This window comes from Tachypleus tridentatus, chromosome 1 (genome assembly GCF_004210375.1).
Source record: "Tachypleus tridentatus isolate NWPU-2018 chromosome 1, ASM421037v1, whole genome shotgun sequence".
NCBI lineage: Eukaryota > Metazoa > Arthropoda > Merostomata > Xiphosura > Limulidae > Tachypleus > Tachypleus tridentatus.
In genome coordinates, this window is record NC_134825.1 from 77104738 (window position 1) to 77132141 (window position 27404).

At 37.6% G+C, this 27404-nt stretch overlaps 1 pseudogene; it reads left to right on the forward strand.

Moving 5' to 3' along the window:
- Nucleotides 1-2179: 2179 nt before the first annotated feature.
- The window catches only part of LOC143232584 (melanopsin-like), a 35650-nt pseudogene continuing 10425 nt past the window's right edge, over nt 2180-27404 (forward strand).

A 27404-nucleotide genomic window follows, 5' to 3' on the forward strand; every position in this document is an offset into this window, starting at 1 on the left:
AATAACGTCCCACTGAAGAGCAGGGTGGTGTTGCTCTGTACTACGAGTACGTTCTGGAGCAAGCAGACAGTAGAGAGAAGAGTTGTCCGTCAAAAATTCATGCGACTTGGCGTGACAACGACTAATCGCCGCAACACCGTCAGTATACTAATTGGGAGGATCAAAACACGTTGGTTTACTCAGGTTCGGTGAAACATCAAAATGCGTGAGCCCTGTGCCAATCAAGAAACGAACAAGTTGGCTACAGGGGTGATCCTCCCAAGACAAAGAACAGACAGTTATGGACAGGAAGAGAGAAAGACATTTAGTCCAGACACATGGGATGCCCAGTCCTCCCTTGTAGGGTGGACTAATTAAAGACAACCGAGACATCGCCTCAGTCTTACCACTCCACAGGAAAGTGTAGATATGCCGCTCGACAGCTCGTGCACTACGATTATTCAGAGGAAGAATCGCCCTAACATACCACATCAAGGGAAGTATCCTCCTCTTAACCACCTTAACCCTGCCAAATAAGTTAGCAGGGGCATAGCGATAGTCACGTACTGTCAAACTGATATATTGCATCATCTCCTCCTAAGCAGTCTTAGGTTATGCAAGGAAACAGATCCCAAAACATTTGACCAGAGAGGAAGTCCATGCCAAACCAAATGGGGTGTCTGCAGATGAGAACCATTTGCCCAACTACTGAGCCCTAGATTTGATATAGTTGAGCTGGGCTGCATTGGCTTTAGAGTACTTGTTTGCGATCGCCAATGCTGAACCCAAGGATGTTAGATTCGCTAAAAAAGAGGTTCACGTCATCCACATGGCTAACATACTTAAGTGACACCCTATTTGGCAACTAAAGGCCACTCACTGTAACCGAGTGGTACAGATAAGAGAGCAGGCACTATCACAAACGAGAGAGAAAGCGATAATGGACATCCTCGAGGAACACCTTGACAGATGTTAAAGGGTACCATCAAGTATCCATTTACTAAGACCCTGCTCGAAGACGACGTGTAGAAGGTTCGTACATACTGCACAAAAACTGGAGGAATATCATATCTTTCCAGAATGTACTTCAAAAATTTGTGGTGGAACTGATCAAAGACCTTACTCTGATTGAGTTACACAAAAATTGCAGGGATGTTCCTGTCTGTGATTTAATGGAACATGTCTCATAGAATTACCAAAATTTGTTGGATACTTTACCCTGCACACCACGTGTCTGAGCACTATGAACAAGAGAGGGCATAGCAGCACTCAAGTGGGAACACAGGACTTTAGATATAATCTTTGTATCCACATTCAGGAGGGATATGGGACGCCACGAGTTAAGATATTCAGACCAGGTGGAATCCTTACAAATTAGAGTAAGTAACCCATCCAGCGTACCTGGAGGCATGGACCCACGAGCCAGACAGTCGTTAAAAAGTCTAATAAAGAGGGATCTGATAACATGCCACACATAGCAATAGAATTCCACTGGTAGGCCATCTGGTCCAGAACACTTACCAAGTGACATGGACCAAATAGCTACCCAACCTTCACCCAGAGAAGTAGGTTTCACAATGTTGTCAACATGTGAAGGATCAAGGATTGGCAAGAACTGTGTAATGTTTCGCGAAATTCCCCCATCCACGCGCGAAGCCTAATATAGTCTGCTATAATAATTAAGGCACGTGTTGAGAATGTCGGTAATGTCTGAGGACACCTGACTATCTTCTCTTAACAGAATAGAGATGTACTTGTTTTTAAGACATCTCTCGTGCCTTACACAGTGGAAACTTAGTAACATTTCTGGGATCTAGTGACTTTATCAGACTGTAAATGTTCGCTGCTCCGATGATGAACCTGGAAGACTCAAAAGACTTGGAAAATTCTCCAAATATTGCTGGGAGAACATGTCCTCCATAAAAAAGGATGGCAAAGGCAGCTCATTCTGCATTGGTGTAGAATCTTTACCCTCGACCAAGGTGGGCTCGATCTTCCCCTGGACCTGCAGGGAGGTTTGAGTCCCAAAAGAGACAGGAACCTCCTCTCAACCTAACAAGGAGGTATGAACTGCCTCGGGAACTAGAGCTGTTGAAGGGGCCTGAGCCTTCTCAGAGGCCCCAACTTCCTCCTGAGCAGGCAAAGAGATTTGAGCCCCCAACCTCATTGTGAACTAACTGAGAAGTCTGAGCCCCCTCACATGCCTCAACCTCCTCTCGGGACAGTGAAGAAGCCTGAGCCTCCTCAGAGGCCCCAACACCATCCCGGGGTAGCAAGGAGGTCCGAGTTACCCCCTCCGCCAGTGCCAAGTACTGCTCCGAGAAAGACTGGCCATGCTGTGATGGCTTGATCCTCTTACCCGCGACCTTGGCTGTGTATGATGTTACGTGTCGCGGGCAGAGTGATGACGTATGATCGCCATCACAGGAGGAGCATTTCACTAAGAATCTGTCGCGTATGTGTTCATATACATGGCACTTATTGCACTGTGGAATGTCCCAATTTGCAGACAGGTGGCCCTCAAGGCCACAACAACGACACATGCGTCGCATGCCAGGGTAGTTCACCATAACATGAAAAACCTTTAATTTACAGAAGTTTAGAACAGGTGTCTTCATATTAAGACACACCCTTCTGTTACCAGTGAAAATATTAGGGCGTGTCTGGTGGCACTCGTGTTTCACTTTGTTCACAATTCCCGATATTTCTGTAGTTCTGACGCTATTGCGTTATGAGGCAGTTTTAAAGGTGATGACCGAATGGTCATCAACACCTCCCACTTATTTAGTCCACTGTGATTATCATGCTCTAAACAAGTCTTTAAATTCAGCAAGGTGTACGTCCACATAAAGTAGTGCCAAGTTGTTAAATGACCTTATTCTTAGCTAAAAATAGTTATTAGAAATTTTAAGTAAAATTTCTCAAATTTTAATTTTTTATATCCATTTAATACATTATTATATTTGTTACAGAATAGTTTAATACTTTTATTTGAAGTTTGTTTATTAAATCCATTGGCTATTAATTTTTGTGTCAGTATTTCAACATTACTGATAAAATATCGTAATTTATTACAAATTTTACAATATCTGAATAATTGCAAAGTTATAATGCTTATAACAGATGGGTATGGTACATTACTATTTAAAACTATAAATTGGAAGGACAAAATATTTTCTTTTATCAAAAATATTTATATTGATATCCTTATCAATTATTTGAAGTTCTAAATCTAAACAATGTACTTCCGTATTAGATATCGAAGTATTTTCAATTTCTAATTCTGCTGGATAAATAGTGTTCATAAAATTATTTATTTCAATATTATTTATATTAATTAAATCATCTATATATCTGTAAGTTAAAGTTAAAATATCTGGAGTTGTGTAGTTTCCAATAAATATATTCTCATAATAGTCAAGATATAGATTTGCTACACAAGTAGAATAGTTAGCTCCCGTTGGAACTCGTGTAACTTCTCGGTCCAACATGCCAGGTAGTTAAGGTAGTCGGCTCCCAGTCCGAGGGTCACAGGTTTGAATCCCCGTTACACAAAACATGCTCGCCCTTTCAACCGTGGGGATGTTATAATGTGACGGTCAATCCTACTTTTTCTTGGTAAAAGAACAGCCCAAGAGTTGGCAGTGAGTGGTGATGACTATCTGCCTTCCCTCTAGTCTTACACTGCTAAATTAGGGACGGCGACTTGCTCTCAAGTAGCTTTGCGCGAAATTCAAACCAAACCAAACCTATTACTTGCTTAAAAACCTAGGGTACATTTTATAATCCCACATTATACTTTGTACCTCAGGGTCTTTTCAATTAGTGCAGCCTCTTTTGTTTAATTTATTATTGTTTCAGCTTGTTCTATAAGTTATAACAAATTAATACAAAAATATGACATGTTTTGTATGGAAAAGTTGTTGTATACTACATTTTTTGTTACCAGATATTCATGTGTTGTCTGTGAAAAATGAAAGAAAGAACAATGTACATGGTATAGAAAAATAAACAAACCTTCATTTCTCAAAATTTCATAACGTCCAGTACCAGTGAAACCCTACATTACGTATAGCATTATCATTATGTTATACTAGTGTTTTTTGTTTTTCACCCCTTACACTTCTCCATCCATCACGCTCAGAAACAAACTTCAGCCATTTTGTCATCTGTTTTTTCAACTTTGTCATCAGTTGTTTTTGATGCCAGTGAATTCTATGGAACAGCTCCTGAAATAATTGACACTTTCAGGTCATCTGTGTCATGGGTGGTCGGTACTGTTAAATTATGTAGTAAAAAGTAATTTTGTAGTCCAAAGCTGTTAGATAGAAAAATAGTTTCTCTAATTAAAAGGTTTGATTTGTTTTGAACTTCGCGTAAAGCTACACGAGTGCTATCTGCGTTAGCCGTCCCTAATTTAACAGTGTAAGAAAGGCAGCTAGTCATCACCACCCACTGCCAACTCTTGGGCTACTCTTTTAATTTACTCTGTGTTATTGAATGTTAAATCTTTAGCTTTATCAATTTAATTCAATACCTAACATGCTGTTCAAATAGATTAAAAATTTTGGTTCTTATACTCAACCGTCTTAATAAATAAGGGTTTGGGTAAGATAGACCACTTCGACAAAAATACACCTTCAGAACTGAATTTTCATATACAAATTTTCGATTTCAAGACTGAAAAGATAACTTCACTAAATGGAACAACACCTATATTCTGCTCCCCCCCCGCTAGTAGAGCGGTAAGTCTACGGATTTACCACGCTAAAATTAGGGGTCCGATTCCCCTCGGTAGGCTCAGCAGATAGCCCGATGTGGCTTTGCTATAAGAAAACACACACAACACCTATAAATGTATTAAACATATAAGTTGTAAAAATACAAAAGTTATAGGTTATACAAGATAAAAATAAATCAAGTTATAAACCAACAAAGATTCAAAAGCAGATATGAAACTCAAAAAGGCCAATAATTTATAAAAATGTAAAAACATAAGGTGTGAATAGTCACCGAAAGTAAGGCTTTAGGTGTCTTTGGTTGAAACATTTTGTGTAAATCCCACATGGTGATTTTCCGCAACTTGTTAATAAAAATATCTAGAACGTGGTTTGATGTATGTTTGATCATATGTTTGCGATATCGGAACTCCTGAAAGACAAGAATAGTTTTGTTTTTACTAAACTTGACATGTCAAAGAGATACGCCCCCCAGTGGCTCAGCGGTATGTCTGCGGACTTACAACGCTAAAAACCGGTTTTCGATACCCGTGGTGGGCAGAACACAGATAGCCCATTGTTTAGCTTTGTGCTTAATTCAAAACAACAACGAAGAGATACATTAGAATCAATTTGGGTAATTTTTTGTTCATACATGTTCAGCCATCGTAGAATGTTTCTAAATGCTTTAAGATACAGTCTCTTTGTACATGACTGAAATGCAAATAGAGTTGTTATCATGATAACGTTTAGCATAAAAAATTTAAAGGTGTGGATTCATGTCTATGTTTTCTCCATACAGCTTGTCAAGATGCACTTGAGTTTTTGAATGTACAAATGAGCCTCTTCATGTTTATATCTGATTAATACTATTTTTATCAATAAAGGCATCAAACGCATTAACGAATCTACTGTTTATTTGTATGTAATGTAGGCGAAACTGAATATGGATAAGAGAATGAAGTCCATTAAGCCAGCATCTCGATATTACATTAAAAATATCAGTGTGTATTTGAGCCATTTTCAAATAAGAAACATCAATATAAAAACAGTAATGTTGTATGTAGCACACAGTATCTGGAAAACAAAACATGATTTAACCCGTTTCTTACGTGGGGTTTAGCACAATGATAGTTGGTTCTCTGTTATATAAATAAAACTTACTAGATTTGGCGCTAGAAGTTTCATATGGAATTGTATACACAAATAATAATCAAAAACGGACTCAAGTAAATAACCTGCCATATTATTAAAGTGGTGAAACACTAGAAGCAGATTGTAGTGAGAATAATAAAATAAAAACGAAAAAAATAGTGTTTTTGCACAGCTGTGTACACCATGTTTTACAAAACACATCATTGTTTGTAATTGGTAAGGCCACCCATGATTATCAAACACATGGAGGAAGTGACCAACACCCACAACCCAGGTCTTATACTATGACATGACAGTTTTTGGTTACCTTATGGATACTTTTAAAATGATTTTTAATGCATTTATTTATACCACCTCTCTCCTGTTTCATATTCTATGACTAACATGGTATCAGTAGTGTAAAACTTTACTTGACGCATTAAGTGTCTCATGTTTTAGTTAGAACTGGCAACACGACGCTTCTGTTATGAAAGTTATCTTCAAACATGTACTTTCTGAGATTCTACCTTTTAGACTACTCGATTAATTAGCTTTGAACGACTTTTTCTGGCATCGACTTCCCGGGGCTTCATCTTAACACGACTACAGCACGTTTTATTTAGCGTGGAGGCTCATTTCAGGCATAAACCTTTAGTAACTTTACCGTTCTCAGTTAACTTGATTTATCTGTTGTATTGGGTTTCTTCATATACCAACTTCCTATGGTTTCGTCTTTCAGATCTAAAATCATCGGCGTTCACTTCATGCATGAACTGCCCAGGATTTCTTCTTCAATGATTAATATCAGATATTCATCTTGGATGTTTTATTCAGGAAGCAACATTCAGCTTTCATTAAACATGGCTCACTTACCTTGTAGTTTTTCTTTAATCAGCATTACCCGGGAGTGAGAGAATAACTCGTCTGTTGTGGTGGCTCACTTGGGACATCATTTTTCACAATACAGCAACATTTATAGGATGTGCAGAATTTTTTCATGTGTAAAATGCTTGGACCTTTATCGCTTGCGATGAACATGATGCATTTGTTGTCAAGGGCTTTTTCTCTTCAGACATAAACTTCTTAGAATTTTAATTTCCGGGACTAACAGTATATGGTTCATTTATTTTATTGTATCTTATTTTATTTTATTGCATCTGCTTTGTTTTGTCTTTCTTCTCCATGTAACAATTATGGGAGATTCCATCATGTTTGGCTAACAGTAATCTTCTTGTGAATGTTTTCTACAAACAATGATCTGACACTTCATGTTTTATTGTTTTACCTACAATAGGATTTTTTTATTGTAGAGATTTGTAAGAATCATCCGATCCCTAGTGTTCCATCTTAAACTATATCTTCAAGCATGAATTGTTTTGAAAATAATTTTTCACGATGTGTATAGTTTATCTGTTGTAGATAATTTCTTTAGGTATCACCAAACATGGCTTGCCTATCACTGATATCCTCTTTAGGCTTGAACTACCTGGGGCTTCTGCTTCATACTAACACCACAACTTCTCTATTGTTGAAGTTCGGGTTTATTCACGTCTCTTTTGTGGGAATTCCTATAAGGCATTCACCGAAATAGAGTTTCATGAAACAAATGTAACGAACTGTTTGTGTATTGTTAAGATTTTTCACATGTAATAAACAAAATTTTGCAAAACTTAAGCATGATATAGCAATGACAAATGATGAAGAAACAAGGAAGGGACGAATACACAAAACCATACAAACATTCCACCTTAACTAGCCAGTAAGTATTGAGTCAATCGTACAGTGGCTGAATAGTTGTGGTTATTTCTGTCAGCTGCATGAATTCAACATTTAGTTGTAGATAAAAATTATTTTTGAAAACACTTGGCCACGTAAGTTGTGATTTTTGTGTGGTTTGTGTATTCATCCTGACTTTGTGTCTATACATTTGTTTAAATTACTTGTTTCCTTTCTCTTTTTTGTAAAACCGATTCATTGAATTTGGATGATGAAGTGAACATTTGTTTTATGTTTATAACTCAATGGTAATATATATTGTTAAAATGATAACAGTTTATCAGTTTATTCTCTGCACGTGTAGAATGACCCTAAACACTGATATTATATATTGCTCACGATAATCTTGACTTTTTGGGACTTAATGTTGAGGAACCTACGATATGCAAACAACATATAAAAATGTATAGCTGTATCATTCCTATAATTACGTTTGCATTCTTTTTTTGGCACTGTTATCCCTACTTCATTTTACATTTACAAAATGTTGCTATTACTTGTTTTTATGAATTTTTCTTTCATGACTGAAATTTAGTGTATTCCAAATTAAGCTCTAACAAAGTTAATTGTCGACATATGACGAAATGTAACCATCTTGAATCCAGAAAGCCTAAATAACAAAGCTGTCAGAAATGTTGGCACCCATCGAGTCTCTTGTTAAGACTACCAGGGGCTTCCTCCAAGCTTGTTGGAGTTCCTAATAAGTCTTCTGGTATCATGAAAATACCGCCTAAATCTACTCTCAAGTACCTATGATTTCATCTCATTTTCTAAAGAAACAGTTCTTACGGTTTGCTATAAAATGCCAGGTTTGTAAATTTGATAACTTAATCTTTTTAATCTATCAACAGAAAAAAATCTTCCTTATCGAATATTTAGGATTTTATTTGCTTTTAAATTCATTATTTTGTTTCTGTGTATGAAAGGATCTGCTACAGCTTCGTTACACTTTAATTTTGACTTGTTTACTAAACATGATTCTTGTTCAAGGAGGGTACGTTAGGTATGTAGTGTATCTTATTTGTATAATCATTCTCTTACCTATTCTTTACTACAGGCTACTAATTTTACACAAGCTCAATATTTTTGTATTTTATCAATTTGTTATTGTGTTAGTAGAAACAAACATGGGGCAGGGCCATGAGGTCCAGACGGCGGAGGTACCTTTTCGTCTCTGTATTTTCAGAGCCAAATTACAGAAACTATCCTTAACATATGCGATTACATGCACGAAAAAAGAATGACAAAATACTTTGTAGAGAGGCTTAAAAGCACAAGAATATTCCTACAGGTGGCGCTTAAACCCTTAAGCTTAAGAGCTTTCTCCGTTGCCTATGATATATAAAAGTGTCCAATACTATAAATTACATTATATTGATCTAGTTGATAAATACAGCACTATATAACAATGATGAAATAATATAAAAAACAAAACAAAGTATTAATAATATAACATAAGACAAGAATTGTCATTCACAACAAAATTCAAAACTTTATCTCAGGACGGCTGGTATGGGTATTAACACTTTTACCAAACTAAAGCAGAGAACAACGTTTCCACCTTATTAGGTCATCTTTAGGTTAACGAATAGAAAGTTTGCAACTGACCATTGCCGGGCGCATATCTTAGAGTGTAAACGTACCAATAAACATACCTAAAAAGGTCGAAATGTTGTTCTCTGCTTTGTGACTAATGGATAACCAGAATTGTTTTTGTTGTTAGCTGTTGCACACGGTCATAATAGAAGTGACCAATTAAGTATCGGAACTACTTGTGCTAGTTGTGCATACTATTTGGTAAACCACAAGGATACTAAGGAAAATTCGAATAAAACCTCATGTAACAGCCGAAACGTGAGCACTCTCTCCTGAGAAAGAGGTTACCTTTATATTACAGACAAATTTTCTACACTACTTCAACATGTCCATTACCGCATTGAGACAACCGACTGTTTCTCGCCTGAACGCTTTGTAATGCCATTATTCATAAGCTTTGGTTATCATATTAAGTAGTACAGAGTTAAATTATTATTTAGTACAAGTATTAATTAAAGAGGAAAAGGTAACTTAATTGAGAAGACGTATATTGGGTGTAACCATTGAGAATACGAAAATGTTAATAAAAGAAGTATTCTTGAAATCGTCGTCTCAAACGTCTTTACTTTAACAATAAACCCTCGAGTTAGTGCTTATGTGCTTCATTCGCCCACCGTATCCTCACTTAAATTAATTAAGTCTTGTAACAAGTAGTATTAGTCGAAGCTCCAGTGGTTAAGCCGAACCAGCTACTCGGCCTGCCTAACGTTACAGCTTAAAATCGGGTTTCGATGTCCTTGATAAGTAGAGCACAGATAGCTCATTGTGCAGCTTTGTGTTTAACGATAAACATCACAAAGCATTAGATACAATAGAATTTGTTTACACTACTTTGTGGACAGAGCTTATAAACTTATTCTCAATATTTCACAAAGGAGGTTTCTCCTTTCGCGTTTCGAACATTAAGTCTATTTATTTCTGTGATAGATTCAACACACTACTTAATACCATTCTTAGAATTGAACATTTTATAGAATACGACGATATTTTGAAAATTACCATAACTATATCATAATTACCCCGGTTTTAATTTTTCATATTAATAAAGAGTTTGTATTTAACACCTGGTGCTGCTGCTAATTTAGCAGTGTAAGACTAGAGGGAAGGCAGCTAGTCATCACCACCCACCGCCAACTCTTGGGCTACTCTTTTACTACCGAAAAGTGGGATTGACCGTCACATTATAACGCCCCCACGGTTGGGAGGGCGAGCATGTTTGGCGCGACCCTCAGATTACGAAGCGCACGCCTTAACGCGCTAGACCATGCCAGGCCCATTAAACAGATTGAAAAATCGTGAAGTTTTTTGAGATTACGACTGAAAATATCAATAATAGAAATATTGTTCAACTGGCGATCAGATATATTACAATTATCATGTAAGTTTTATTTCAATTTTTGATCACTTGACAACAACTGCACTAGAGATTGAAACGTCGTACTAAAAGAATAACACTATGTAACAAAATTTTTACTTTTTCTTGTTTCTGGGCAGAAAGTGTTATTCCCAATTGCGTATGCCTAAAGTAAATGGAAAAGACCTATTTTTTCTCTTCAACTTTGATTTTGTGACCTGGGAGCGTAGAACAAAAACTTGATGGGAAACTACATTTGGGGGCTGATACGTGAAAGCGATTTATATTACAGTCGGAAATCTCGAAAAACTACTCACTTCTAAACATTTTTGTATAACTTTAGTATAAATACATATAAATCTTGATTCATATGTTGTTTTATTCAGACCTTGTGTAAATGAAAATGTGCAAATTTGCCCCTTTTTACATAGAAAATAGGATAATTTCTAAATTTCACTATCCAGGTCACAAAAGCAAAGTTTAAAGGGAATAATGGCCATTTTCTGTACTTTTACAATATAAGCAATTGAGAAATAACACATATTATCCAGGAACAAAATTTGTTTTACATAGTGTAATAAATAAATAAAAGAAATAAGAAAAGCTGAATGTAAATCTGGGATTTTCTCAGGTTGTAGGTTTTAGTTCGTGGATTTAAGGCATAAAGTACCTTTAGGTAGTTTATTAGAGAATCGACTTAAGTTATTGGGCATAAGCTATATGTCTGTACTCTGTTTTTATCCAACGTTTTGAACAATCCCCAATTTATCGGTTTCTCTGTCTATTTTACAAAAAGAACTTTCATTTCTGAAATAAAGCATAATGTTATTCCTTTCTTTTCTTTGTTTCTTCGTTGACAAGTTACAAAATATTTTCATAACCAGATCTGATACTTGTTAATAGCACTAACAAACAAGGATAAACAGTAATTTTGGTCATCACAAAACTTATTACCTCTGGTATTTGCTTATAATAATAATGAAACACTACGATAAAAAGCGAATGTTGTTTCAGTCATGGTATCTGGAGGTCCGACATGGCCAGGTGGGTTTGACTCGTAAGCTGAGGGTCGCGGGTTCGAATCCCTGTCGCACCAAACATGCTCACCTTTTCAGCCGTGGGTGCTTATAATGTTACGGTCAATCCCACTATTCGTTGGTAAAGGAGTAGCCCAAGAATTGGCGGTGGGTACTGATGATTAGCTGCCTTCCATCTAGTCTTACACTGCAAAAGTAGGGACGGCTAGCGTAGACAGCCCTTGAGTAGCTTTGCGAAAAATTCAGAAACAAACAAACAATCATGGTATTTGGTGACGCTAGTAACAAACACACCGACAAATGTAAGTGTTCGTATTCCTGTTGAATCAGTTATGGTTTAGAATGATATAAGTAAAATGCACTGTGATAAACAGTAGTGTCGTTATTTTGACCCAATAAAGTATAAAACGTATTATAAACACCATTTTTCTGTATTTTATTATCATTATTAGTTGTTTGTATTTTTTTTTTGGCTCACAGATATTGGATTTGTATTCTATCAATTTTTCTTAATTTTTTATATGTAAAACAGTTTTGATTTATAGACTTCCGAACGTTAGTATAAATTCACGCTATGTTCGTGACCTGGTGGACATTAAAAGCGGCAAAAGAAATTTGTACTTCTTTTTTATTTAAAGAGAACAACCTTGAATAAGTTGTTTTCCAACGTCCTGTTTTTCGACACATTTTTTTTAAAAGCAACTCGTTCTGAGGCTCATTACTATCTTTATCTTTACTCTTTACTATCTTTATCTTTACTCTTTACTATCTTTATCTAGTTTGAAATTTTCGAACTACTGCCGATTTTCTTCAGTTTTTATACATGTTTATTACTCGGATTGTGACCTAGTAAAACTCAATGATATGCGAGATTAACTTGATATCAAGTTACAAGCTATAAACATATGGCAGAACAGTTATCCTTCTTATATTTTATGCACTTTGAACCTCACTAAATATTTTTTGATGATCACCACAACTGTAAATAACAGAGAGTTGCACAATTTCAGCACTAAGAAAACACAAAAACGGATATATAGTGGTCATGTGACGATTCAGTGAAATGGTTTTCTCATATTACAGATATTTAACAAAAAGCACGAATATTCCTTGGAGTTCTTACACATTATATTGTGTTGAAGTTTGATTTTCTACTGAGGTTATAATCAGAAAGAAATCTTTGTCGGCTGTAATCCAGAAAAAGTGGGCTCTGTTAAAACCTACGTGAGACAAGAAATTTACAAAACAACTATTTAGGTATTCGAAAATACACCTAACCGTTTTCATATTCGCTAGTTAACCTCTTCTTGGCAAAACGTTTAACAGGCAAAACTATATGTACTATTTACTTGTTTGTTGGAGAGTACTATTTACTTTCTTGTTAACCTAATAGGCATATTTTACATAGTTTATTGTTGATAAGAGTATTCAAATAATCTATTTAATAAAATAACTTGATAAATGTTTATCACGTTAGTATTAAACTGAGAAAATAAAATTAATACTAGCAAATCGAAAAGGGCTATTCATGATATTCGTGTTATAACTTTAAGAGAATGAAAATAAATATAACAGTATTGGAAGTAGTTTAGTTTGGATAAATAGTCTCAGAGATGATTTAAGAACGTTAACAAAAACTCAGAATTCCTTAAATTAACTCGTTTTGGGATAATTAAATGTGAACAACTAGAAGTTCATGTACTAAGTACTTTATTTTTAGCTCCCCAGTGGTTTAGCGGTATGCCTGAGGACTTACAACGCTAAAATCCGGGTTTCGATACCCGTGGTGGGCAGAGCACAGATAGCCCATTGTGTAGCTGTGTGCGTAATTCAAAACAACAACTTCTTTATTTTTAAATGGACATGTTTGTAATATTACACAAACAGATCACACTGGATAAGTTGAAATAAGAAATAACCAGTTTAGAAGTTTTTTTGCAAGTAGTTTACTTATGCATAAGTAGATATAAACGGAAACATGAAAAATGTTGAAGTAATTTGCTTTGGATAATGCGAACAGAACTCCTGAAAATTGTTCAGTTTGAACAAGAGAGAGAGTGGCACCATCTATTAGACGTTATAAGAGTAAATTACTTCGGGTTAGTTTGGGTGGACAGAAATATTGTTCTTCTGTAATCCAAACATCCACACACTGTTTAATCATGGAAATAGTACATGCTTCTTGTGACGAACCTCATTTTTTTACCTCTGGCTCTTGGGCTACTTTTTTACCAACGAATAGATGGAATGACTATCACGTTGAAACGCCCTCACTGCTAAAAGGACGAGCATTTTTGACAGGAAAGCATTTATGATGTTTTTCTATTCATTCACACTGGACAGCTTAGGTCGACTGTTTTGATTCTATTATTATTCTTGGGATCTTCGTCTTTCTGTTGGGTGAACTTTGTGATCTCAGTTTGTACTTTTATTCCCTCTATTTGCACCATCCCCTTTTCTTCTTTTAGTCTTTCTCTTTCGTTTTCTTCTCTTTTCTTCCCTCTTCTCTGTCTACGCTTTTCTCCCTCTAGGACTTGTTATTGTTTAACAAACTCTAGTGGATTACCATCTTTTAACCTAAGACACTCAAATCTCTGTATCTATTTATCAAAATCAGTTAACATGGTTATATAGCTTGATTGCAATATTTACACTATTTCTGCCACCACTACCTTTGTGCATATCATTTTCTCTTTACTCTTCCTTCTGGTGGTTTACCGTTAATGTTGAACATTTTCTTTTTACTCTTTTCCTGAACCTAAAATCATACATTACTTATGGGATGATCTAATAGTTAAACTGAAAATCGAATATTCTAACTTCACTTTCACTTTCACTAACTTAGTAATCTATATATTGCCCGATTGAGGCCTAGAACTTTCTATAAAATATGAGGCATTATGGTGTAACAATACTCACTGAAAACAACAAGAAAGATTAAGAATGTTTGAGTAGCATGACGTCAAGTTACAAAAATTGAACTGCGCAACAAATATTTCATAAATAGTTATGTAAGCAAATTAACCTTAGTTAATTGTTTCTTCTATAATAACTTACTTTAATGCTCACACATTATAAAATAAATAACACCCTTGTATTAAACTAAAAATGAACAGTCATGTATACCTCACAGGTGGAGTCAACAGGTAGTGAATTTTAATCTCATATTATGGAAAATCTAAATAATGATAAACAAAACAAAATAGTTCCAATTATAAAACTACCACGATTAAAATACTGTTCCACTATTACCATCTCATTCTGTTCACGTATTCCGTTTTCTCTTTTTCATTCTTTGTCTGAGAAATTTCTGGGGCAAACGTGTCCCTTTTACATTCAGTGAAAAAGCTATAATCTGAGAACATCTTGATAGCAAACTCCTCCTGAAATCGAAATCTGTTGAGGATAAACCTATTCAGATTAATCTCTAAGCTATTTTGAATTCCTCAAGAGGAACTATCAAAGAAAAGGATTACTTGACATTCTTGAGTTAAGAATCCTCGCTGGTTTCTTCAACGAAGAAGTATTTGCAGTGTGACATATCTCTATTTATAGAGAGAGAACGACAAAGCCAACTACCATCATATCTTTATTGTTACTTTTATAATGTACCTACAGCTTAAAGTGCAGAAAGTATTTTGTTGTATCGCACAGGCTCGAACTCGGTGTGCCAACTTTGAAATGCAGAGTGGTAAGAAGATTTTTTTTATTTCGTGTAAATCTACACGAGAGCTATCTGCTCTAGCCGTCCCTAATTTAGCAGTGTAAAACTAGAGGGAATGAAGCTAGTTATCACCACTCACCGCTAACATTTGGACTATTACTCTTTTGCCAACAAATAGTGGGATTAATCGTAACATTATAACGCCCCAAGGGGCCTAGGTGAAGAGGATAGTAAAATAAAACAAGTTCCCTATTTTATGTTTATTATATTGACCGAAAGATGATGCTGTTTGGATGTACAACATGCACATATTAAAGAGTTCGTACTATAATATTATTCAATATACACATGACAAAGGAAATTTTGTGTTTAGAACTTTAGATTTAATATATATTTTATTAACCTTTGGCCCTGATATTTATGTATTTCTAAGCTGTTAAAGTACCTCTAGAATTCATCATATCATATAAATCGATTTAGTCATATTTAATTGACTCTCCATCACTGAACATGCTCGCCCTTTCAGTGGAGGGAATTGTTTGTTTTGGTTTTTGAATTTCACGCACAGCTACACGAGGGCTATCTGCGCTAGCCGTCCCTAATTTAGCAGTGTAAGACTAGAGGGATGGTAGCTAGTCATCACCACCCACCGCCAACTCTTGAACTACTCTTTTTACCAACAAATAGTGGAATTGAAAGTCACATTATAACGCCCCCACGGCTGAAAGGGCGAGCATATTTAGTGCAACGGGGACTCAAATCCGCTACTCTCAAATTACGTGATCAAATTCACGGTGAGAAATAACCAAGTAAATCACCAGAATCCGCTTCTAGAACCTCTGTCTGATCACACCGACAACATCATCGCTCTCGTGGGCTTCTTCAATAACCTGGTTGTTATTCCTATTATTATTCGAAACAAGCAGCTACATACTTCTATAAACGTAATATTACTGAACACGAGTGTCTGTGATATGACAATATCGGTGACAGGAACACCACTGACTTTTGTAGCGGCTGTGTACCGAAGGTGGATCTTCGGAGAGTTCGCCTGTCAAATTTACGGCTAAGCCATGTCTGAAGTAGGCAAGTGACATAAAATCTGCAAACTTTATGATTTTATCACTTTTATTGCAAATTATCTAATTATAAAGTGAAAATGAGTGTTACCAATTTAAGCCTAAAATCACCGATGCGGTCAGACTATAATACATCCCCAGTGGCAAAGCGCTAAGTCTGCAGAGAACACAGTTTTAGTAGGCACAGCGCAGGTAGTCAATTGTGTAGCTATAAGCTCAGCTACAAACAAGCACACTCTATCAGATACTTAAACACATTTTCCTAAACTATTGTATATTAACTTGGTTGTGAACCTCTTGCGATTAATTTTAAATTATTGGCAAAGTTTCCTACTATCTTACATAAAAAATGAGCGATTTCAATACTTTTATTTATCAGTTTAATTTTTATGTCTTTATCTTTTTTTTTACACTGCATCTTGTAACAAGCAAAATCTTAAAATTACTTACAATGATGCAGTTTGTAAACCATACCAGTAGTAAAGGGAATGAAAGTGTTAGACTAAATTTAGGGCTTTTGATAACAAGACTTTGATATAGATTTAACTACACCTTAATATTAGTTCTCTTCAAAATACAGACGTTTCAGATCCTGCGAGAACAAACACTGAAGATGAATATAATGATAATAAAATATCAAGACACACAAAAGGAACAGATACAATGAAAGGAACAAAAACAAAGTTTGAATAACTAGCTTAGTTTGTTTTGAATTTCGCGCAAAGCTACACGAGGGCTATTTGCTCTAGCTATCCTTAATTTAGCAGTGCAAAATTACGGAGAGGGCAGCTAGTCATCACCACCCACCGCCAGCTCTTGGGCTACTCTTTTACCAACGAATAGTGGGATTGAGCGTCACTTATAACGCCCCCACGGCTGAAAGGGCTAGCATGTTTGATGTGATTGGAATTCGAAACCGCGACTCTCGGATTACGAGTCGGTCCAATAACTAGCTTAAATAACAAAGGTATATGTGTGTATGTATATGTATATATATATATGTACACTATATAGCCAAAAGTACGGTGACACCCGACTTTCACACCCATATGTGCTTGTTTAACATCTCATTCCAAAACCATAGGAATTAATATGACGTTGGTCCTCCTTTTGCTGCTATAACAGCCTCCACTCTTCTGGGAAGGTTTTTCACTGGACTTTGGAACATGGCTGCGGGGATTCGCTCCTATTCAGCCACAAGAGCATTAGCGAGGTCAGGCACTGATGTCGGGCGAGAAGGCCTGGCTCGCAGTCGGCGTTCCAATTCATCCCAAAGTGTTCGATGGGGCTGAGGTCAGGGCTCTGAGGCCAGCCAAGTTCTTCAACACCAACCTCGGCAAACCATGTCTTTATGGACCTCGCTTTGTGCACGGAATCATCGTCATGCTGAAACAAAAAAGGGCCTTCACCAAACTGTTGCCACAAAGTTGGAAGCATACAGTTTTTTAGAATGTTATTGTTTTTTGTAGCATTAAGGTTTCCCTTCACTGGAAGTAAAGAGCCTAGCCCGAACCATGGAAAAACAGTCCCAGACCATTATTCCTTCTCCACAAAACTTTATAATTGTCACTATGCATTCAGGCAGGTAGCATTCTTTTGGTATCTGCCAAACCCAGGTTGGTCCGTCAGGCTGCCAGATAGTGAAGCGTGATTCATCACTCCAGAGAACGCATTTCCATTGCTCCAGAGTTCAATGTTGACGTGCTTTACACCACTTCAGCCGGCGATTGGCATTGTGCTTGGTAATCTTAGACTTGTTTTCAACTGCCTGGCCACGGAAACCCATTTCATGAAGCTCCTGACGAACAGTTCTTGTGCTGATGTTGCTTCCACAGACAGTTTGGAACTCGGTAGTGAGTGTTGCAGCTGTGAACAGACAATTTTTACGCGTTACCTACTTCGGTACTCGGCGGTCCGTTCTGTGAGCTTGTGTGGCCTACCGCTTTGTGGCTGAACTGTTGTTACTCTTAAACGTTTCTACTTTACAATAACAGCACTTACAGTGGATCGGGGCATTTCTAGCAGGGCAGAAATTTGACAACCTGACTTGTTGGAAAAGTGATATCCCATGACAGTGCCACGTTGAAAGTCTTCAGTACGGCACATTCTACCACCAATATTTGTCCGTGGAGATTGCATGGTTGTATGCATAATTTAATGCACCTGCTAGCAATGGGTGTGGCTAAAATAGCCGAATCCAATAACTAGAAGAATGTCCACATACTTTTAGACATTTTATTTATATATACATTAGTTGAAATCTAATGTGTGTTTTTTTCTCGTGGTTGTTTCTGTTTTGTAGTGATGAACAAAACATTCTTTAAACGACCAGTTAAATCTTTGGTTTTAACCAGTGTAAGTGAATCAAACAATATTTTAATAATTCAATAGACTCTGCAAAGGACTAGTATAGATGTAAACAAGTTGATATACACATATCTGCTTTTACGATCAGATAAATCTTCAGTTACCTACACGGCCCAGTATGACCAAGTGGTTAGGGAGCTTGACTCGTAATCTGAGGGTCGCGGATTCGAATCCACGCCACACTGAACATGTTCGCCTTTTCAGCCGTGAGGGCTTTATAATATGACAGTCAATCCCACTATTCGTTCGTAAGATAGTAGCCCAAGAGTTGACGGTGAATGGTGATAACTAGCTGCCTTCCTTCTAGCTTTACACTGCTAAATTAGGAACGGCTGTTGTAGATAGCCCTCGTGTAGCCTTGAGGGAAATTCAAGGAACAAGTAAGTTTGTTTGTTTGTTTTGGAATTTCGCACAAAGCTACTCGAGTGCTATCTGTGCTAGCCGTCCCTAATTTAGTAGTGTAAGACTAGAGGGAAGGCAGCTAGTCATCACCACCCACCGCCAACTCTTGGGCTACTCTTTTTACCAACGAATAGTGGGATTAATTGTCAGCATGTTTGGCGCGACTCGGGCGCGAACACGCGACCCTCAGATTACGAAGCGCACGCCTTAACGCGCTAGGCCATGCTGGGCTCGGCAAGTAAGCATATCTTTCGAGAGGAGTTTAATCTCTCTGAGTATCATTGTCAAATTTGTTCCTGTTGTGGGAATAGTTCGCGGACAAATAAATTCATAAACGCGTAACGTAAATTAATATAATAACCCTGTTATTATTTAGCATAACAGCACAGTTCGTATTCACCATGGCAGCAAATACTTTAATGAATATAATAGCAATATTTTTGTTCAGTATAACTGCAAAGACCGTAAATAAGAAACACAATAATCATAGGCTACTGAACTTTGTATCAGTGATCTTATGCTAGTGTTATTGGAATTTTTGCTATTACTTTCATGTATATATTTCGCTCTACACGTTCACAAACTGTCTTCAATTGAGGCTTTCTATGTATATGTTTGGCCAGTCTTTCTGATATCCTTTTTATATACATGTTCGTTAATCTCTGACATCGTTTTAATATACATGTTTGGCCAATGTCTCTTATATCCTTTTTATATACGTTTGACCAATTTCTCTTATATCCTTTTTATATACATGCTTGACCAATCTCTCTTATATCTTTTTATATATATATTTGGTAAATCTCTCTTATATCCTTTTTATACACACCTCTGGGCAGCTGTTAGACATGAAATCAAAATAGGAATTTGTAACTTGAGTTAGTAATGTTAAAACTATGTCACAAATCTCAAGCTTGTGTGTTACGTTTTTTATTGTATTTTCCCTTTAAGCTACCTATCTTGTTTCGTAATTTTTGAAGGTACACATTCCTTTTTTATAAATAAGTTTTTAACAGTCTTGTTTCTTTAGTTTTTCATGTCTATCATTGATATAAATCTGCATAATACTAACGTAACGACGGCACGACAGTAAAATGTAGGCTATTGTGACCACACATTGGTGCATCAGTTTCAGATAAAAGAAAACGATGAGTTAAAAAACTGTGAACAATGTGAACTTCCTTCTTCCGTCCTAACGGAACCAAAACAGCCAAAGAGCAACAGAAGGTTTGATCTAAAAAAGCTTATTATCACGTTGCTTACTCCGAGTCGACTGCCAACGGGCACGGAGCCGAGCCTTGAACACGTGACCAAAGTCCATGTATGGGACAGGCATGGCTGTGACAGACTTAGCTGCAGTGTTAGCGAGCTCTTTTCCGAGAATACCGAGCGTGGCCTGGTATTTAGAAGAGCTGGTTAGAAATGGGCCAGTCGATTTTGAATACCGACGAAAACAGGGTGAGAAATAACGTGAAACGATTCCAGGGCGAATAGAGAGCTAAGCGAATCTATATAAATAGTACCATTCGTGTACTTCATAGCTTCTACGTGATCCAGGACAAGAGAAATGGCGTACAATTCGGCAGTGAATACAGAAACTGTAGAGGAGATCCTGTGTGCAACCACCTAACCACGACAAACCGTGGCAGAGCCTACAGAGTCACCTGATTTCGAACCATCTGTATAAATGGGATTGGAAGGATGGTTCGAAAGACGTTTGGCACATAGAAGACAGTATTTCCAATCGAGAGTATTCGCCTTCTTCGGATATTTCAAAGAAAGGTCACATTTGGGGATGGAAAAATGACCATGGTGGGCTGGGATGATCACTGGAGACAGTAACTTCATCAGAAGACAGACTCAATTCAGCTAACTACACCTGGCTACTAAGGCCAAAAGTAACAATGGCAGACTGCTTATTCTGAAAAAAGCATGATCCCACTGAGGAAGGAAAACACAATCCTAGGTGGGATGCTGTAGTAGGGATCGAAGTTTTGAAGTATACAGTAAATAAAGACAGTTGCAAATGGCACAGATATAGAGGAATTTCATGAGACTCAGTGTACCAACTGGTAAAGTGCAGAAAGTCCCTGTGAAGAGCCAAAACCCTAGATGGTTAATGGGATTCAACATCTTCAAGGTCAAGGTCCTGGCAGACCCATAGACCATGGACCCATGGTCCAGTTTCAGTCAAATGAGAGCATGATAGTTCTTTAGCATGGAACATCAATCTGTTCCCCAAGAGGTAGAAGAGAGGACGTGGAGAATGTTCAGTGCCCTTGTACACTTAACATGTAGCTGCTTGATGTGTGAATGAAAGTCAGCTTACTGTCACATTTTAGCCCTAAGAACTTTGTCTCGGGGACCACAGGAAGCACAACTCCTTCAAGATGGAGTTCGAGACCTGAGCGAATACCCCATTGGTGGCAGAAGTGCGTGAAAGCGATTTTAGAGAGAGAGAGAGAAGGTAAAACCGTTTGCTGTGCTTGACGACTAACACGAGATGTGGAAGTCGTCAACATAGAATCTGTTTGCAACTGTAGTTGGAGTTGTCCACTGATGGAGTTAATCTTTGCAATAAAAAGTGTGACACTAAAGACATAGCCCTGGGAGATTTCAAGTCCCTGTGAGAAAGTGTCGAACCTACACGGACTTGGAATCACTGGTTAATTAAAAAAAGGTTTAACAAAAATAGGTCATGCAACTCATATGAGTCGAAGTCTCGCAGAATGCCATACCTTCACGTAATATCACAAGCTTTCTTAAGGTAAAAAATATAGAAACAAGATGTTGTCACTTAAGAAAGGCTTCCCTGATTGACGTTTCAAGTCGAATCAAGTGGTTTATTGTGGAACACTGTTCTCGGAACCCACACTGGTGGGCGAGAGGAAGTTGTTTGATTTGAAGAATTTAACAAGAGGAGCATTAATCATCACCTCTAAAAACTTACAGAGACAGCTCATCAAAGCAATTGGAAAGTAGTTTGAGTAACATTGGGATCCTTTTCAGGTTTAGAAAAAGGGGAAAACAACAGCATGGCACCAAACATCAGAAAAAACTTTCTTCTGTCAGATCTGGCTAAAAACAACCAGAAGAATAGCAAGAGAAGTAGGATATAGATGTTGCAGCATCTCGTAGTGAATATCATTAGGCCCGATCAATATACTGCCAGATCAATGAAGAGCAATCTTGAGTTCCACCAGTGTAAAGGGGCGATTATAGTAATAAAAATGATCAGCCCAAAAGTAAAAAGGTGATCACTCTGCCTGCGTCTTGATAGCTATAAAAGTGGGGATGAAATGGAAGTGCTAGATGCAACAAAAAAGCTTTCACCAAGAGTATCGGCGATGCTCCGGGCATCAGCAACTTCCTGGCCATTGGAGAACAAGGTCAAAAGAGGGCAGAAGTATACTGTTCGCTGACTTCCTGAATCTTTTCTCGTATGACTTTGTAATTGGTGGTAGAAGAGATGATAGTTATGAACTTAATCCATGATTCCTTCTGGCTGCGACGTCCTATTTGCTCAGGATGTGTACTGGCTCACTGAAAAGCAATGCTATTTGAAAATGTAGTATACTTAAGAAAGGTATTCCAAGCCCGTTTATGAGTCTTCCGTGTTATGTGGCAGGCAAGATTCCACCACGAATGAGGATACCGTGGAAAATATCTCGAGATTTTAGGAATACATTGAACAGCTGCCTGGATAAGTCGTCTATCAATGGCTCTTACAAACGATCAAGCAGGATCAAGTCCTAAGAGAGCAGCAAAAGAGGACCAGTTAACTTGGTCCAGCTTCCACTGAGGCACGGGATTTGGGTGGCATCGGCCATAGCCAGTCTCTCTCAAAATGATTACTGCCCCATGGGTCACTGTCAACCCCCAAGAGAAAAAAGAGTAAAGTAAGGGGGAGCACATAGAGAGATCAATAGCAGCAAAAGACTGACTAGGTGTATGAAAATAAATATAAGAACCAGTATTGAAGAGAGAAAAATTGTGATCCATGAGCACACACTCTGGAACGACACTTTCCATCAATATCAGCACTATCCCAGAGGGGATTATGTCCATTAAAATATCCCAGGATTACAAAAGGAAAAAGGGAAGTGTTCAATGAGAGCATCAAGGTCTGATTGATCATAGGTCTTTCCAGGAGACAGGTAGAGAAAGCAAACAGTGATGGTACATCTCAAGGAAAACGGAAGACTACGACCTCCAAGGGTGTATCGAGTGGCAAAGACAGGGTGGGCACATGCTGATGGACCAGAAGTACTGCCCCTCCATGCACTCGTCCATCACACAACCTGTCATTTCTGTACAAAGAAAACTATCTAAAAGTGACTGTATCAGCAATTTTCAGAAACGTTTCCTTGAGGGAAGACACGCAGAAAGATAAGAATCAACCAAATCTTTAATGCCATCTATATTCAAATTGAAATTCTGTCCTGGATAAAGTGGGCAGGTCTGTGTCAGTAGAAGTAGAGTCCAGCGATTGAGGTCGAGAACAGATAATTCTTTGACATCTCGGGACCAAAGAAGATGACCTAAGCATATGCCAAAAGCCAGAGCAGAAGGAAGTTGACCTGAGCAGTCACTGGAAGGAATAGTAGGTACAGAGATTGAAGTAGACCTTACTCTCTTAACCACAGAGGGCAAAAGACTCTTCATATAGTTGAAGAATGACTCTAATGGAAGCACTGGAAGATCTGTCTGCACTCACACTATAGCAGTGGAACAGAGTGCAGCTGTATATGTCTGAGATGGAGTGGTTGACAATAACGTTCGAGTCTCGAGGTAACAAATGCCATGAAACATTTTCAAATGTTGTACATCTTTTTTCCTCCACCCACCGAGAGCAAGAAAAAAGGTAAGAGGGGTGAGAGCAACTGCAGTTAATACAATAAGGATCCATATCGCATTTACAGACGGCTATTGCAACTGCAATGAGTATGTCATGGAACAATGACATGATGTCTTTGAGTAACTGATCCACTGATATTGAAAACATCTGAGTGAGTTCAGAATATATGGCCGTACTTTACAATTTAGCAAGCCTGCCTTGATAATGGGAGGTGGACGTAGTGATGTAAACGTAAAAATTAGGACATTGGTCGGCAGCATAATTCAATTTTTGCGAGTGGAGCTATGCCTCACTGCAGAAATTCCTTGGGTGTAGAAACCAGCGAGGATCTATGATTCTCGGGAATGTTCTTCAATTCCCTCTCAACAATAACTCCTTGTGACGAATCCAAAGTAGCATGGGGAGTAACCTCAATAGGTATATCCCTAATGGCCTTCAAATACAAGAGGAGTTCACTGCGTTTTGATGTTAACGTTTCCACCAAGATATCCCCAAAATGTAGCTTTCTTACTGACTTAGGATAGCCAGCAAATCTCTCTTGTCCCTTTGAATAAAAAAGAGAGACATTTACCCCAGAGATCTGTCTGATAAAGAATGTAATGTCAGAAAATTAAGTACAGTTATTAAAGAAGTTATAGAGTGCTGTTCAGAATCTTCAAAACGTGTATCTTTACCAATGATCTGTTCTTTCACTATTTTATTTTTATTTCGGTATCCATAATAAAAAAAGAAATTTCAGTGCCCACTGACCCTACCAATCCCTGAGTCCTAAGTGGGGACGCTTTGCAATACCAAACAAGGACATTGCAGCAACACCATGGTTTTGTTAGTACCATACCCAAACACCAGCATCAGACACAATGTCCACAGCACCCGTTGAGAGCATCCAACACTGGGTTGATCTTATCCCAAGTGGACCAGCCGATTGATCCTGGGATGGAGGCACCCGAAAGCCGCCCGTCTACAGGAATTAAAGGCCAAAGTGTTCTGTTAGGGTCGCCACACACAGCAAACATGTGGATGGATGATAAGATCTAAGAGAGGGTAAGCTGAAAGCACGGAACCTTCTCTGGGAGGTCCCCTCACCACGTACACGAAGGCACTTCGAGGGGCACAAGAATAAGATAATAATCACCGAATTACATGTTTCATGTCCGCTATACATCGATTAAATTACACCTACTGTCTGCACGCAACTATACATATATGCACGTAGTAGATTATGAAGTTTCATATACACCGCAGATTACATTAAAACAACTTGTTATTTGCTAAGTAGTCAAACAAAGCGAAAGTCTACCCTACACAATTAGCAACGATATGTTTAGTAATATTGTCTAACACGATATTAAATACTAATCAAAAGTAGCAAATGGGCATTCCCTATTATTAATCACAATAGTAGTTCATGATATGTACTTGGAATACAATTGCCTAGCCCCTTGATTTACTAATGTAATTATATTATCTTTAGTAGCCTCTTGGTTTATTAAATGTACTCAGAAAACCATTAACTATCTTTCTCGTTCATTTTTAAACTTATAATACAGTTAACAAACCTGTTATGTCTATGCACTCAGGATACTAATAAAGCATGCCGTTTGCTTGTGTTCTAAGAATATTGTTAACTAGCCTGTTGTCTGGCTATGCCCTCAGAATAGTGTTATTTAACATGTTGTTTGTCTATATAGTTAGGATACTATCTATGTACTCAGAATTTTGTTAACTGACCTACTGTTTCTACCTGTACTCAGGATTCTAATCAGCACGCTGTTTGTCTTATACCCTCAGGATAATGCTAGTTAATGTTTGTTTATGCAATTCCGACGTTGTTAACTAGCCTGGCATGTACTTTTTTTTTTAGTGTAATATACCCTGTTGTTCGCTTTTGTACTAAACAAAAAACATAACGATCACGTTAGGTTCTAGTAGTTGCCAAGGTGAATAATATTAAATAACCTTTAACAAAATAATGAACATCATCATAAGATTATTGAATATTAATTACTATTGCTATTGTTATTAATAATTTAAAATGTTTGTTCACGCCAATCTACGTCCATATAATTTATTGTTCATGTTGGTGTGTTTTTAAAAGCTTTTTATATATATATATACAACATTTTATTCACAGTGAAGAAGTTTGCAGTTTTATTATTCGCGTTAATAACTGTTCACGCAGTAACAACTATGTACGTGTAGGACTGGCAACAGAGATTATTCTTTTTATCTGCTACACCAGGATCGACCTTTAGGGTAGGCGACATGTGTCCTCTGAGTAGGGTTCTCTCCCGAGGGTGCACTAAAATCAGCATTCCAAGTGGCAGTTCTTATCAATATAACAGGGGTAAGAGTGCTGAATAAAAAGTTCCCACGGGCCACAATTTTTGCCTGGAGTCGGATCTGTGTTTCAATGACTGTTTATGTTGAGAAGTAAACTGACCATCCTGCTACACTAGTCGAGCTAGAAATGGCCCGGCATGGCCAGATGATTAAGGCCCTCGACTCGTAATTCGAGGGTCGCGGGTTCGAATCCCCGTCGCACAAAACATGTTCACCCTTTCAGCCGTGGGGGCGTTATAATGTTACATTCAATCCCACTATTCGTTGGTAAAAGAGTAGCCCAAAAGTTGGCGGTGGTTGGTGATGACTAGCTGCCTTCTCTTTAGTCTTACACTGCTAAATTAGAGACGGCGAGAGCAGATATCCCTCATGTAGCTTTGCACGAAATTCGAAACAAACTAGCTAGAAACAAATAGATCAGCTAGTTTATTCCAGTATTTATTATCTTGTTTTCTAATATTAGTTATACTGGTGTATAGGAACCAAATTAGTTATACTGGTGTAAAGGAACCAAATTAGTTATACTGGTGTAATGGAACCAAGTTAGTTACACTGGTGTAACAGAACAAAACGAGAAAAATGTTTAGTATCAATCCAGAAATAGCTATTAAATTTAAAGTTACATCATATGGGAATTTGAGGTGATATAGGATTAGTTTAAGTTGGTCGGTTTCTCACTTGTGTTTTGTGTTCGGTAGAAACCCAGATCCTGCAAACTGTAACTAACCAGTCAATGACGTTACCTAGATTTCTCCCTTCTGTCATTTTTTCTATACTGTTCAGATTGAGTAATTTTTTCTCCTGCCTATCTACCTTCTCCATAATGCATGAGTATAGTTGTCTCCAAGTGTTAATGACCGCGGAGTAACCGAATAGATAGGACCACATGCCCTACTTTCTGACTCTCAGTACTAAAGTACAAGCGTTAATGTAAAAACATTTTGCTGCTAACAAACTGTGAGGCCCCCAGTGGCTTAGCGGTATGTCTGTGGGCTTACAACACTAAAAACCGGGTTTCGATACCCATGGTGGGCAGAGCACAGATACCCCATTGTGTAGCTTTATGCTTAATTCCAAACAACAACAAACTGTGATCC